Source organism: Nasonia vitripennis, assembly GCF_009193385.2.
Source record: "Nasonia vitripennis strain AsymCx chromosome 3 unlocalized genomic scaffold, Nvit_psr_1.1 chr3_random0007, whole genome shotgun sequence".
Classification (NCBI taxonomy): Eukaryota; Metazoa; Arthropoda; class Insecta; order Hymenoptera; family Pteromalidae; genus Nasonia; species Nasonia vitripennis.
The window spans coordinates 3,051,256-3,063,926 of NW_022279626.1; the positions used below are offsets into that span (position 1 = coordinate 3,051,256).

Here is a 12,671-nt window from a genome sequence, read left to right on the forward strand (position 1 = left end):
TTCCGGATTTTTCAGGGAATTTTTCTAGACTTATAATTTTGGTCTTTCTGGAATTTTAACGCAGATCATATACTTATGATTATAAACAAAATTTGTTATAGTTAACCTTATTGCAATATTTAAGGTAGCACTATATGCCGTTACCATAAGTATAATGGGTTAATCTCAGAATCATTTTGACACCTGAACTTTGTTTATTGAAGATGCAAATATTTTTCTAGTACATTTATTACATACTTACTGCTTTGTATCATAGACCATATCTCGCCATTCAGGAGGTGATTTTGATACTTGGATATTGTCTGCTGTAGTTGAACATTTTTTGTATACTTATAGTGCATTGCATCATAGACGATGTTTCGCTATTAGCTATAACAATGTATCAAATAGTTATGTATCAGTTAAAAATGTGTAACCTCAATTAGGGGCCAATTTTATCCAGTTTTTATCGTGTAAAATACACGAAGAGAATTGGTTATTGTTTCACAACCTAAAAAACTAGACAACTGAAAATTCTACTAGTGATTTTTGTCTTAGGTATAAAATATACCATTTTTATGAATACTAAGAATTAAGAATAAAAAACAATAAATAATATTTAAAAAAAGGAAATATATTAAACATAAAATATATATACACTTATGTTTGATTAATAGGTAACCCTAAACCATTAAATAAAATAATAAATATTATTATTAGTATAATAACGTACGCAATTTACCCTGACGGCTGCCATGATACCTCGCGCCACACGAAACATGGCTTATATTACCACATTAATATACTTTTTCATTTAATATTTTTTAACTTATAAATTTAAAATTATCTCATTACTATATTCAACTGATTTACCCGTATTGCAACGCAGCTCGCTGCAAGAGCTGCTTCGCGAACGTCGTGTTCGCACGTGTGCTATTCCTCCGCACACTCCTGTGTGGAGCCGGCTATCAGTTTTGCGTTACAACCGCTCGTTGTAATGCTCGCGGAGGCGGCGGTATTCGCGATGAGGACGTACGGAACGGGAGAGAACAGCTCGGGAAAATGATGCTAGTCCCGATTAAAACAAAACAAAATAATGATATATTGTGCGGCCAATATTTTCTCTGTACAAATATGCGCCGAGTCAAATTAATGTCAACTTGGCGTGGAGAGTATCTCGCGAAGCTTACGAAGTGGCTTCGTTCAGCCTGGACGCCGCATCCCTCTGTTCGCCTACAGAGGTTCGCTCGTTAATCAGCGGTGCGTCGCTCGCATCCACTTGTCCGCTCGCTTCCCTCGGCGGTTGAGCGATATCGTCCTCTTCACTCTTCAGCGACCTTTGCTTGACCGTAAGCTCGTGCTACCCTTTAAGTCACATGACCGGTGTCGGATCGACGAACTTCCTCTCCAACGATCCTCAGACAAATTCTCGTCTTCAACTGCGACGTAAACACAGAGTCGCGCTTGTTTACGTCGTTCGCCGCGGCCTTCTCGTACCTATGCGGCGATCTACCGCGGCTGTGTACTGTGTACACGCTATAGCGACGCTACCGAAATCTAACTATTCTCTCTCACGTGAATATTTCGCGCTTGCGGATATCATATAACGTTCCCGCGCGCGTTTTCTTCTACGATTTTCCGAGCGTTCCTCACCGAATCCACACGTTGATGGGCGCCATTGTAACGCATTGCGAAATCAGGTAGATTCGCGCATCGTTGAAACGCGACGTTGTGCAAGCGCGAGGCAAGATTCGGGACCTCGCGTATAAGTCGCGGTCCGCCGGACAGAGAGATAGCTCCTGGCCATAGGTGAGAAAGCGTCAGCACTCGTTGTGAGATTGACCAAATCGAGCGACGACCGTTAGCATGCGAGAGAGTGAGAGTGTATGTGATCGTCAGAAGAAGACGTCCCTGGCAACTTCTGCTTCCATAGGGAAGGACGACCTGGCCTGTCGATCAGCGACTAAACGAGAGGACGTCGGCTCCTGCGAGCGAGCTAACGACACCACCGGCGCAGAGTTTGTGTAAGTGGGTGGTGCGCGTCTACCGAGAACGGCGACAGCGTGTAAGTAGCGCTAAGCCCTTTCATCTGTATCGCGGCAGATGTGCCAGCGGCTACAGCTTTGCAACTTGGTGCAGTGGCACGAAGTAACGGCCTTTTCGTTCGAGCGCGTAAGCTTCGCGAGATACTCTCCACGCCGAGTTGACATTGATGTGACTCGGCGCACATTTGTATAGAAAAAATATTGGCCGCACAATATATCATTATTTTGTTTTGTTTTAATCGGGACTAGCTTCAGTTTCCCGAGCTGTTCTCTCCCGTTCCCTACGTCCTTATCGCGAATACCGCCGCCTCTGCGGGCGTTACGATGAGCGTTTGTAACGCAAAACTGAGAAGCCGGCTCCGCACAGGAGAGTGCGAAGGAATAGCACACGTGCAAATACGACGTTCGCGAAGCAGCTCTCGCAGCGAGCTGCTTTGCATCGCGCGTAAATTATAGGCGTTAAGAGAGTTCTCCGCCGCACCGATGGATTGTGATCCGTTCGAATATTGCCGAGTTTTCCCAGAAATCGAACCCCGTTACAATGGCGCCACACGTTGGGCGCCATGTAACGGGGTGGGACTTGAGTTGAGAGGAGAAAATCACAAAAGGAGACGCCGGGACCGAAAATCGATCCAGCGCTCCCGAGATTTCTAGGCGCGCGTGCTACCACTTAAGCCAATGCCACCCTTTTTCGTCATTCCCTATCCTGCCTCGATTACCGGCGTGGCGAGGGACGTTGTTCCTCATTACAATTTATAATATCAACTTATAAATAGACAGAATTAACATAGTAATTTTGATAAAGGCGCAATAATATGACAAGAGATCCCGTGTTAAGTATATTAGAAAACCAATTTGTCTTATCGTCGTTGATAATTTGTTTTATCGTCAGATCTTGATGTAAAGAAAATCTAGAAAACTATTACCGTCATCATGACGAACATTTCGCAATTTCTCGTTTATTGTCTATAGTGATGTAGTTGTGTCTTGACATCAAATTTAGTGCTTTTTATCTGATGTCTCGTCCGTCGTGAATAAAATCTTATCCTTTCGGTATTATGTTTAATACATCACATCGTATCTAAATAAATATATTTTTGTAATAACTACATAATATTACTTAATAACAATACATTTTTCGAATTTAATTTAAATTTAAATAGTAAGTATTATGCTTTAATGTTATGATGTTATTACTTCTGATTTTTAAATAAAATTATATTTTAATAATAATGGTATATTATTTTATTATTGTTTTTATTTCATATTTCTATTATTATAAAATCGTGGATTATATATATATATAAAATATGTCTGATCTTTCGTAATTCAATAGCTGGAATAACAACTAAACTGTGTTTCACTGTAAAGAGAGTTTATTTTAGTATTTACATAGTTACATATTTACAATCTTAATCTCAGCCTACTTTAAACGTTTACCTGTAAAGAGAGAAACGACATTAAAAATTATTATTCCACAATGTTAAATAAGGTTTTAATTAAACAGATAATATTAATTGCTAAATTTTACTCTTATCCCCACGTGGCCTTTTTTATCTCTCTCCTCTTTATCGGTTGTTGGTCAGTCGTACTCTTCTTACAAGCATGCGCGGGATAAATTTAAATATGATAATGGATTAAAATTGCGTTCACTGCTGTAAATACTATTGGTATATCTTCTTGGTTTAAAAATTGCTTAAAATCTTTAGAGTTTATTCCCGGGTATTGATCTGATAAAATCATTACTATTTTTTTGTTTTGCGCTATTTGTTTAATTAGTTTAATAAAATCGTTTGCCGATTGAGTTTTTAATGTTACAATGTATGCGTACCCTGTGAAATGATCCACAAGTAGGTGAAGATATTTTTTTGTAGAACGTGAGCCTCCAAAGCCTCCAATTATATCTATTGATACAATTTCAAAAGGGCGAGTAGCTGGTCCTAATTGTGACATTAATCCTATTTTAAATTTTTTCCTTGATTTGTTTTTTATGCATATTTTACAACTGTTACAGAATTTTTAGTGTAGTTTGATTTTATACTCCATTTGTTGTATCCCTAAATGACAGTATTGGTTACGTACATCTTCGATAAGCTTTATACTAAGATTTTCTGACAATAAAATTTTATTTTTCTGTCGGATTTTGTATAGTATATTTCATTTATTTTAATCACTTTTTCCTTATTATCTTGTATATTTTTATTATTAGATTGATCTATTTTAATTTCTTCTAACTGTATTAGATTAACTGTTTTAATATAGTTCTCCTCATATTTGCTGGATTCTAACACTGTGTGTTCTACTTAACGCATCTGCTTCTATGTTTTGTTTTCCATGTGAATAACAAATTTTAAGATTATATTGCGATAGGTCATATGTCAAATCGCCCAGTTCTTCGTCTGTCCTAGCTTTTATATTTAATTTTTCGAATGGTTTATGATCTGAGAATACCGTGAATCTTTTATCGGTCAATCAATGATGCCAATATTTTATTGTTTCTCTAATTGCTAAGCACTGTAGGTAGATGGCCTTCTTTTTCTTTTGACTTTCATTTAACTTTCTGGAAAAGTATGCCACTGGCTTTTCTTCTCCATTTTCTTGTGGTTGTTTGAGGACATCTCCGATACCTTGTAGACTAGCGTCGGTGTATACGTTTATTGGTAAATTGGGGTAAAAAATCGCCAGTATGGGTTTCGAACATAGTAAATCCTTCATTTTTTCAAAGGTTGCTTTACATTTGTCATCCCAAACGAATTTTTGATTTTTTCTGAGTAGATTATATAAGGGATCTAGTGTTATTGAAAAATTGGGAATGTATTTGTTGTAAAAGTTTATTTTCCCAATAAACTGTCTGACTTATTTTTGTGTTGTCGGTGTTGAATGATTTTTTATCGCGATTAGGTTATTCTTCAGAGGAGTGACCGAGTCATGTTGTATGGTGTGACCTAGGTATTCGACTGAATCTTGTGTAAAAGTGCATTTTGATAGCTTTAGTCTGAATCCTTCTTGTGATATTGCGTCTAATAGTTTCTTTAAGTGGCTGATATGCTCCTCGAATGTTTTAGAGAAAACTAGTACAGCATCTATATAATTTACTGCGAATTTATCTAGTTTGTGTTTCCTTATGATATTGCTTAATATTCTCTGGAAGATTGCAGGTGCTGTCTTTAAACCGAATGGTAAACATGTCCATTGATAGTGGCCATCTTCTGTGACAAATGCTGTTTTGTTTCTATCTTCAATGCGGACTGGTATTGACCAAAATGCTGAATTTATGTCTAACGTTGTAAAATGTCTACACCCGCTTGTCTTTACCATCAAATCTTCTATCAAGGGAACTTGTTGTGATTGTGGGGCGATGATTTTATTCAGCTCACGAAAATCTACGCACAATCTTGATCTTTTACCATCCGTTTTTTGAATGCCAGTTTTACTAGGGCAGCAAACGCACTGTAAGAGTATTCTATCAATTTTTTTTATAGTAATTTTACTATTTGTAATTCTATTTCTCTCTTGTCCTCGATCGTGCACCTATATGGCCTTTTGCCGCAGTATTTATCAATTATTAAGTCGATGCGAGCTTCATAATCTTTTACAGTCCCTACATCATACTTGTCTTTTGCAAAAATGTGTTTATAATCTTCTATTAATTTATCAATTTGAGATTGTTGTATTAAATTAAGATGATTTACCTCTATCTCAAAATTTTGTGGTCTTACATGTTCATTAAAATTTATTTCAATTTTTTTGCTCAACGTAATTTTTTTGCTAATGTGCTCCCTTAGTATTTTATTTATTTTGTTAATTTTACTGTTATCGTTGCTTTGAGGCATCTTGCCTGCACAATCAGGAATTTCTATTTTATTTTCTAAATTATCATCTTGTAGTTTTGACTTATCTCTAATTTTGCACTTTGTTTTAGTTGGAATTGTTTTACGCAGTCTAATCCAATTAGAAAATCGTGATCAAAGTTATGTTGGTCTATTACGAATACGTGCATTAATTTTGTTGTATCAAAAATTTTTATTTTCAATGATACTATACTTAACGTTTTTCTTACACCATTAATCGTTTTTACATTTCTTCCATAGTTGTTTGGTCTATTCTTCCAGTGTAGTAGTCTAGAATTTATTATTGAAATGTTTGCACCTGGGTCATAGACTCCTTCTACTTTTAATACTAAAGGCGTATCTTACTGGTGACCATCCTTTATTCGAAAATTTTTCATATAAGCTATTTTTCCAGACACTCCATTCGGAGTTTATTAAGCTTTTATCAACATAGAATTACACCAATCCATAGCAGACTCTTCCATCAGTAATCTTAATATTTCAATTTTATCTGTATCTGTAATTAATTCTAATCTAGTACACTCACTTTCGAAATTGTTTAGCCACTGGTGAACATTTGTAATTTTTGCTGAGAATTTTTCCAATACAAACTTTTCTAACAATTTCAGTGTATTTTTATGTTGTTGTACATATTGTTTTTCTCTTACTTTCAAGGATTCTATCAGTTTTATTAGATTTTCTTCAGTAGTTGCGTTTTCTTTTTTTCTTCAACCTTTTCTAGTAAAATCCCCTCAAACTGAATATTATCTTCATCAATGTAGGTTTTTTTTCAATTCACTTGATAGGGTAATCCAGACTTCCCTCTTCTCGTGTCGTATTTTTAAGGATGTCTTGACTTTGTTTACAATTTCACATTTTAATATTTCTTTGTGTAAACTTAGAGATTGTAATTCTTCGCGTAGCATATACGTCTCGTTAGATGGAGTAGTAATTGATGTTATGGCATATATGCTAGACTTTTAATCATCTGGTTTTGCCTTTACTACGAAATTAAAGCACAGTTTCTCCATTGTATTCTCGAATAACTATAATAATGTCGTTTTATAATATGTCTGATCTTTCGTAATTCAATAGATGGAATAACAACTAAACTGTGTTTCACTGTAAAGAGAGTTTATTTTAGTATTTACATAGTTACATATTTACAATCTTAATCTCAGCCTACTTTAAACGCTTACCTGTAAAGAGAGAAACGACATTAAAAGTTATTATTCCACAATGTTAAATAAGGTTTTAATTAAACAGATAATATTAATTGCTAAATTTTACTCTTATCACCACGTGGATAATGGATTAAAAGTAATACGATAAACCGTGTTACTTTTACATATATTTAAAACTTGAATCAATGTTGAAATATAACGAGCGAGCGATAGCGAATGAGTTTTTAGCTATTTACTGAGTATGATACGTAATAGTGAACAGAAATGGGACGAGATAGCGGCCTACGTGGAGACAGTTCTCTGAGCATGACTCCTATTATGATACGTTATGCATTTCTATAACTTTTCGAATAAACAAAACAAAATAATAATAATAGTAATGATCAAATTAATAATTATAATAATAAGCAAGAGGAAAATACTAATAACTAATTTTCTAAGCGAAGAAGCCTGTAACCCCGTATATGGCGCGTTCACCAGATGGCGAATAAGGAAGTACTCGCCGAGGCATACACCTCTGAGAGTAGAGCAGGAATAAAATATGTTCCGTAAGCTTAATTAAACCGCCGAGTTTGCCGTTCGGTGCGACCCGTGTGCTGCCAAAAGGAGATTCTGAATAAGGAGGCAATCTAAAGGTCCTTTCTTACGACTTACGGCTATTACGCGGTACCAAAGTGACCTGAATTATCTTTGGCTCCCGCTCACGGTAAGATGGAAGGCTGGTTGCCTAGCTAGTTCTGGTCAATTGGCTCGAGCGAGCAAACACTTTTGTTCAGGATGAGAGGATTAAGAGATCAGAGGTGAGCTAGTGCGATAGTGCGTTCTATACCCTGATATGATGTATGCAGACTGGCACCGCTTACAGTCATGTGTTTGGGCCATATTAGCTGCCTCCATAGACGGGGGGATTCAGGTGGTCAGACACATGCCGGAATTAAGAAAATTGTTCATAACATGGAGACCATGAAAAATCTTAAAGGAATGTTACCGAGAATGTACTTGGAAGTAGACAACCTAAAAGTGCTAGCAATGCAAGACGGCGGATACGAAATCCACAAATCGAGCATCAGTAACACCATAAGTGCTGCAAAATACTTGTATGATAAGAGTGCACCGGTAGGCAAAGAGGGTCAGACAGCGATAGGGGAATGGCTACAAGATTACCCTGCGAGACAAGCTACAGGAGGTCAGACAAACGACTATAGATATGACCAAAACTCTAGACAAGCAGAAAAATGCAAATAGTACGATTACGTCGCCGCTTCTTCATCCCCCACCACTAGACTGCAAGCGCGCGCTTGACCGATTTTTGCGACCTTTACGAACTTTACGAATATTTTTCGCATGCTTCCAGGCATCTGATTGAAAAACTAAAATGTACGTTTTGTAGTGCACAATGTCAACTTTTCGATCCTTTTTTTAAAATTTGAATCAGACTTTCGATAGGGCATACATAACAGGCCTGCTAGAAAAAAACGCAAACTTTGAATCGCAATTTTGAGCAAACTACTTTTTCTTAAAATTTCAGCACTTCCGCTCAAAAAATGACAGAGCTATGAATTTTGGAAAAAACGCCTATTTTCCGATTTTTTCTAATTATCTCAGGACCTAATTATCCGATTAAGACGTTCGACCTCTTATTTTGTAGATATTTTTATTCTATACTAATCATCTGATTAGCACATTCCAATAGCTCATTCAGTTTTAAAATTATTTGCAAAAATAGACAAAAATCGCGTTTTTTGCAATAAATTGTTACTAATTAACTATAAGGGACGGGAATGTAAGTGAAAACATATACCTTTTCATCTGCTCATCATCTTTTACATAATCGCACAATCGGTTTGCTGCAATAATTTATGTCATGTAAAAATGCTTTACAGCTTGGCCTGGTTATAAGTTCCTCGCCGATAAGCATCGGAGTCTCGCGATTCCTGTCTCGAGATTTTGGCTAAGCAAGATTTTTCTTAGCTAACTCAGCCCTAAAATGTGGTACAGGAAAAAGGGTGGTTTGGGGATTATTAAATTCACTCGCGTTGGGTCAAAGTGACGTGTTTTCCACTTATTTATTTACCTATCTGCCTCACTAACATTTACAAGCTCGTATTTCCAATATGACTTTGAGGTTCACACACACTAAATTATTTCAGCTTACTGACTAAAAGCAGCCCAAAGTTCTTAGTTTGCTCAACTTTGTTATAAGATATAAACTTATGTAAACGTGAGATAGCCGAAGATATCTGAAGATAACCAGACAGCCCCTTTTTCCCCAAGTTGCTATAAAAAGTTACTAGATAACCGTACAAATGAAAGAAAGCCAGATAAACTGATAAAAATCGCACGAATTTAGACACCTAAAGACAACCTAAATTCCGCACAAATACAATATCCGCGATTCTCGCGCGTCCCCAAAGCACAATACGTAACTGTAACTCTCACGCTTGTAATTTTCTACACGCTTTTCTATAATTATAATAAATTAGCTGCGAATACTGCAGACGCAACTTAAATATCCAAAAACGCAGTCGTTGCCCGCGTGTATCAGTATGGCATGAATTCATAGAGAGGGACTTTAACGACGTGCAACGACACCCCTATAAGAGGAAGTAAATTTATTATTGAAAAAATAAGTAGTCAAATAAGTTTGGCACGTGATCCATCGACATAAATATTATCGTGAGGTTATGATGCTTAGTTTCAGAGATATGAATTTTTAAAAAAAATTACTTTTTTCATTTTATCTACCGAACAAAGCAGTCAATCCCGAAGACAAAACGAGAAAGAGTAGTTAATTTAAATCTCTTTCAAACGCATTTTAGCTGAATTCTTTGTAACAATGGGATAGTCGAAATAAACGCAAAATAGTGTTTTTAAAGAATAAAAAAATTGCCATAAAAATAATTGTTGAGGAAATAACTGTTTTTTCTGAATTCAGAATCCAAAAATAGATATGCATGTCAAATTTTATTGATATTGACGGAGTAGTTCCAGAAATATTACGGTATACACAATCACACACACACACACACATCCACACATCCACACACACCCACACCCGCGCGGGGATGCCGATACCTTGTATGTGGTGCGTTTCCTGGGTGGCGGATAGAGGAAAGCTTATCGGTGCGTCGAGGTCTCTCTAACTCTTTAACCGGCCGAAGGGTAGAGCAAAAATAAATTATGCTTCGTGGACCAAACATGCTAGGGGGAAAAACCCCGAAAATAAATGAAGCATGGGTAGTGAGTTAATAAGAATACTGCCCTAAGCGGGTCAAGCCACAGTGTCCAGTCCCGCCGTCGATTCTGATCGGGTGAAAGCCCCGGTGGTCAACGCTGGCCCCATGGATTTTAGGGGGGGGGGCAATCTTACATAGAAGCTGCAGAGCTTTATCACCTGACCACTGCTGCGTGTAGAGACGCAGGTGATATGGAAATTGAGGTTGATGCAGACAGAGATAAGAGAGCTGCGTGCATAACGCAAAGGAATGCGCACTTGTATCGCCTTGGCAGCAGAATCGATGAACTGATGGAGTATGTCAGGGGCAGACACAATGTGCACAAGCAAATTAAAGACCTTGTCTAAACCATAAGAGCAAGCAGAATCTCTGCATTGCAGAAGATAACTTACTGCAATACCAGCGCCCCAGAACACAGGGAATGAAAACCCAGACAACCCCAAGCCTTAGATCCCGGAAGGCGGGTACAACCGAGGAAGTCCCAACTACTCTACAGGATAGAAGTGGAGAAAACAAAGGAGCAGATAATCAAGCTGAAAAGACTGCGTGGCATTTCGAAGAGGAGACGCAGGGTCCATCATAGATCTCACGTTTGTCAGTAGCTGCCTAATAGGCTCAGTTAGATCGTGGATGGTGAGCGATCATTACACTAACAGTGACCACCAAGCAATAATAATGGAGAAAAATATTATCAAAACAGAGATCCAATGGGAGGGCAACAACAAAAAGAGTTGGCTGGAAAACGAAGGATTATGATAAGAAGACATTCCTGCTAGCTCTAGAAGAAATACAGTTGTCTAAATCTGCAAATGATAAGAACGAGCAGGTAGTTGGAATATTACCCGAGCCTGCGACGCAACAATGCTCAAGAGAACTCCCAACAATAGATGACCGCCAGTATACTGGTGGGATAAAGAAATCGACGCGGCCCGCAAATAGTGTCATCGAACCAGAAGACGGGAACAGCGGGCTAGGAAGAAATACTACAAGACTGGCCGTAGTGAAGAAATAGACCTAAAAGACAGAACCATTTTGTATGACACAAAGAGCGGCACGAAAACCTATCAAGTAATCGGAGGGGTCCCACAAGGGTCAGTGCTCGGTCCACTATTGTGGAACATCATGTACGATGGTGTACTTAGGCTAGAGCTACCTGAAGGTGCAACAGTTGTAGGGTTTGCAGATGACATTGCAGTAGTGGTAGTAGCAAAGCAAAAGGAAGAGGTGACGGAAATCGCTAACGAGGCAGTAAGTATAATCCACGATTGGCTAAAGCAGACTGGACTTGAGCTTGCTTGCCATAAAAGAGAGGCTATTCTTATATCCAGTAAAAAGTAAATAGAGACAATAACGCTGTCAGTGGACAGAATAAACTCTCAGCCGACCATTAAGTACCTGGGAACTACCGTAGACGCCAGACTAACGTTTAAGCAGCATCTTGAGAGGGCGAGCAATAAGACAGCAAAAGTCGGTGCTGCACTATCGCGACTAACGCCAAATGTAGGTGGGCCAACGCAGGGTCGAAGGTTACTCCTAGCTAGTGTAACTACATCAATTATGTTATATGGTGCCTCAATATGAGCGGACGCTATGTTGGTGAAGTCCTATGCACGAAAGCTGTCAACAGTTTATAGGAGAAGTGCATTGCGGGTCGCTTCTGCCTACTAAATAGTATCAGAAGATGCAGTGTGCGTTATTTCAAGTATGCCGCCTATTGACCTCCTAGCAACAGAACAAAAGAATATATACGAAGAAAACTGGCGTGATGACAATACTTAAAAGGAAGTTTAGAAATCCGCAAAGGAACAAACCCTAGCTGATGGTTAAAGACGATGGGACTCCAGTGGAAATGGACGATGGACGCACCGCCTCATACCATGTATTATTGGCTGGACCAATAGACGACAGTATGTTTGAAAACAAACGAAGATGCGGAACATGTCTTCTGCAACTGTTCGCAATACGAAATGGAACGAGAGGGACTCGAGCGGTACCTTTTGGCTAGGGTGACCCCTGAGTTAATGATGACAGCTATGCTAGCGTCGAAAGATGGCTGGTGTGCAGTAAACAACTACGTAAGGACTATTATCAAAAAAGTTAGAAATGACGAAGAGAATAGAAGCAAAGAACATGGCAAAACAGCTGAGTAAAACTGTTGCTAGACGAAGGCCACTAGGTAATAGATACAAAACGCTCCTCGGACTGATGCAGAGGAACGTAGGTTACAGAGTTGAGCTTTCACTTCTCTGTCCGATGCAGAGGAACGTAGGAGCTAGGGTTGAGTACCTCTATGTGCTCCTTAGACCTATGCTGAGGAACGTAGGTAACTGAGTTGAGCCCAGACTCCCTCACCCGATGCAGAGGAACGTAATTGTTGGGGTTGAGTCTGTCTAGAGG

At 38.4% G+C, this 12,671-nt stretch overlaps 1 protein-coding gene across 2 annotated transcripts in view; it reads right to left on the bottom strand.

Annotated features, from left to right (window-relative positions):
- LOC103317005 (glutamate receptor ionotropic, kainate 2) overlaps positions 1-12,671 on the bottom strand; it is a 661,640-nt gene that overhangs the window by 558,911 nt on the left and 90,058 nt on the right. The window lies entirely within an intron of this gene.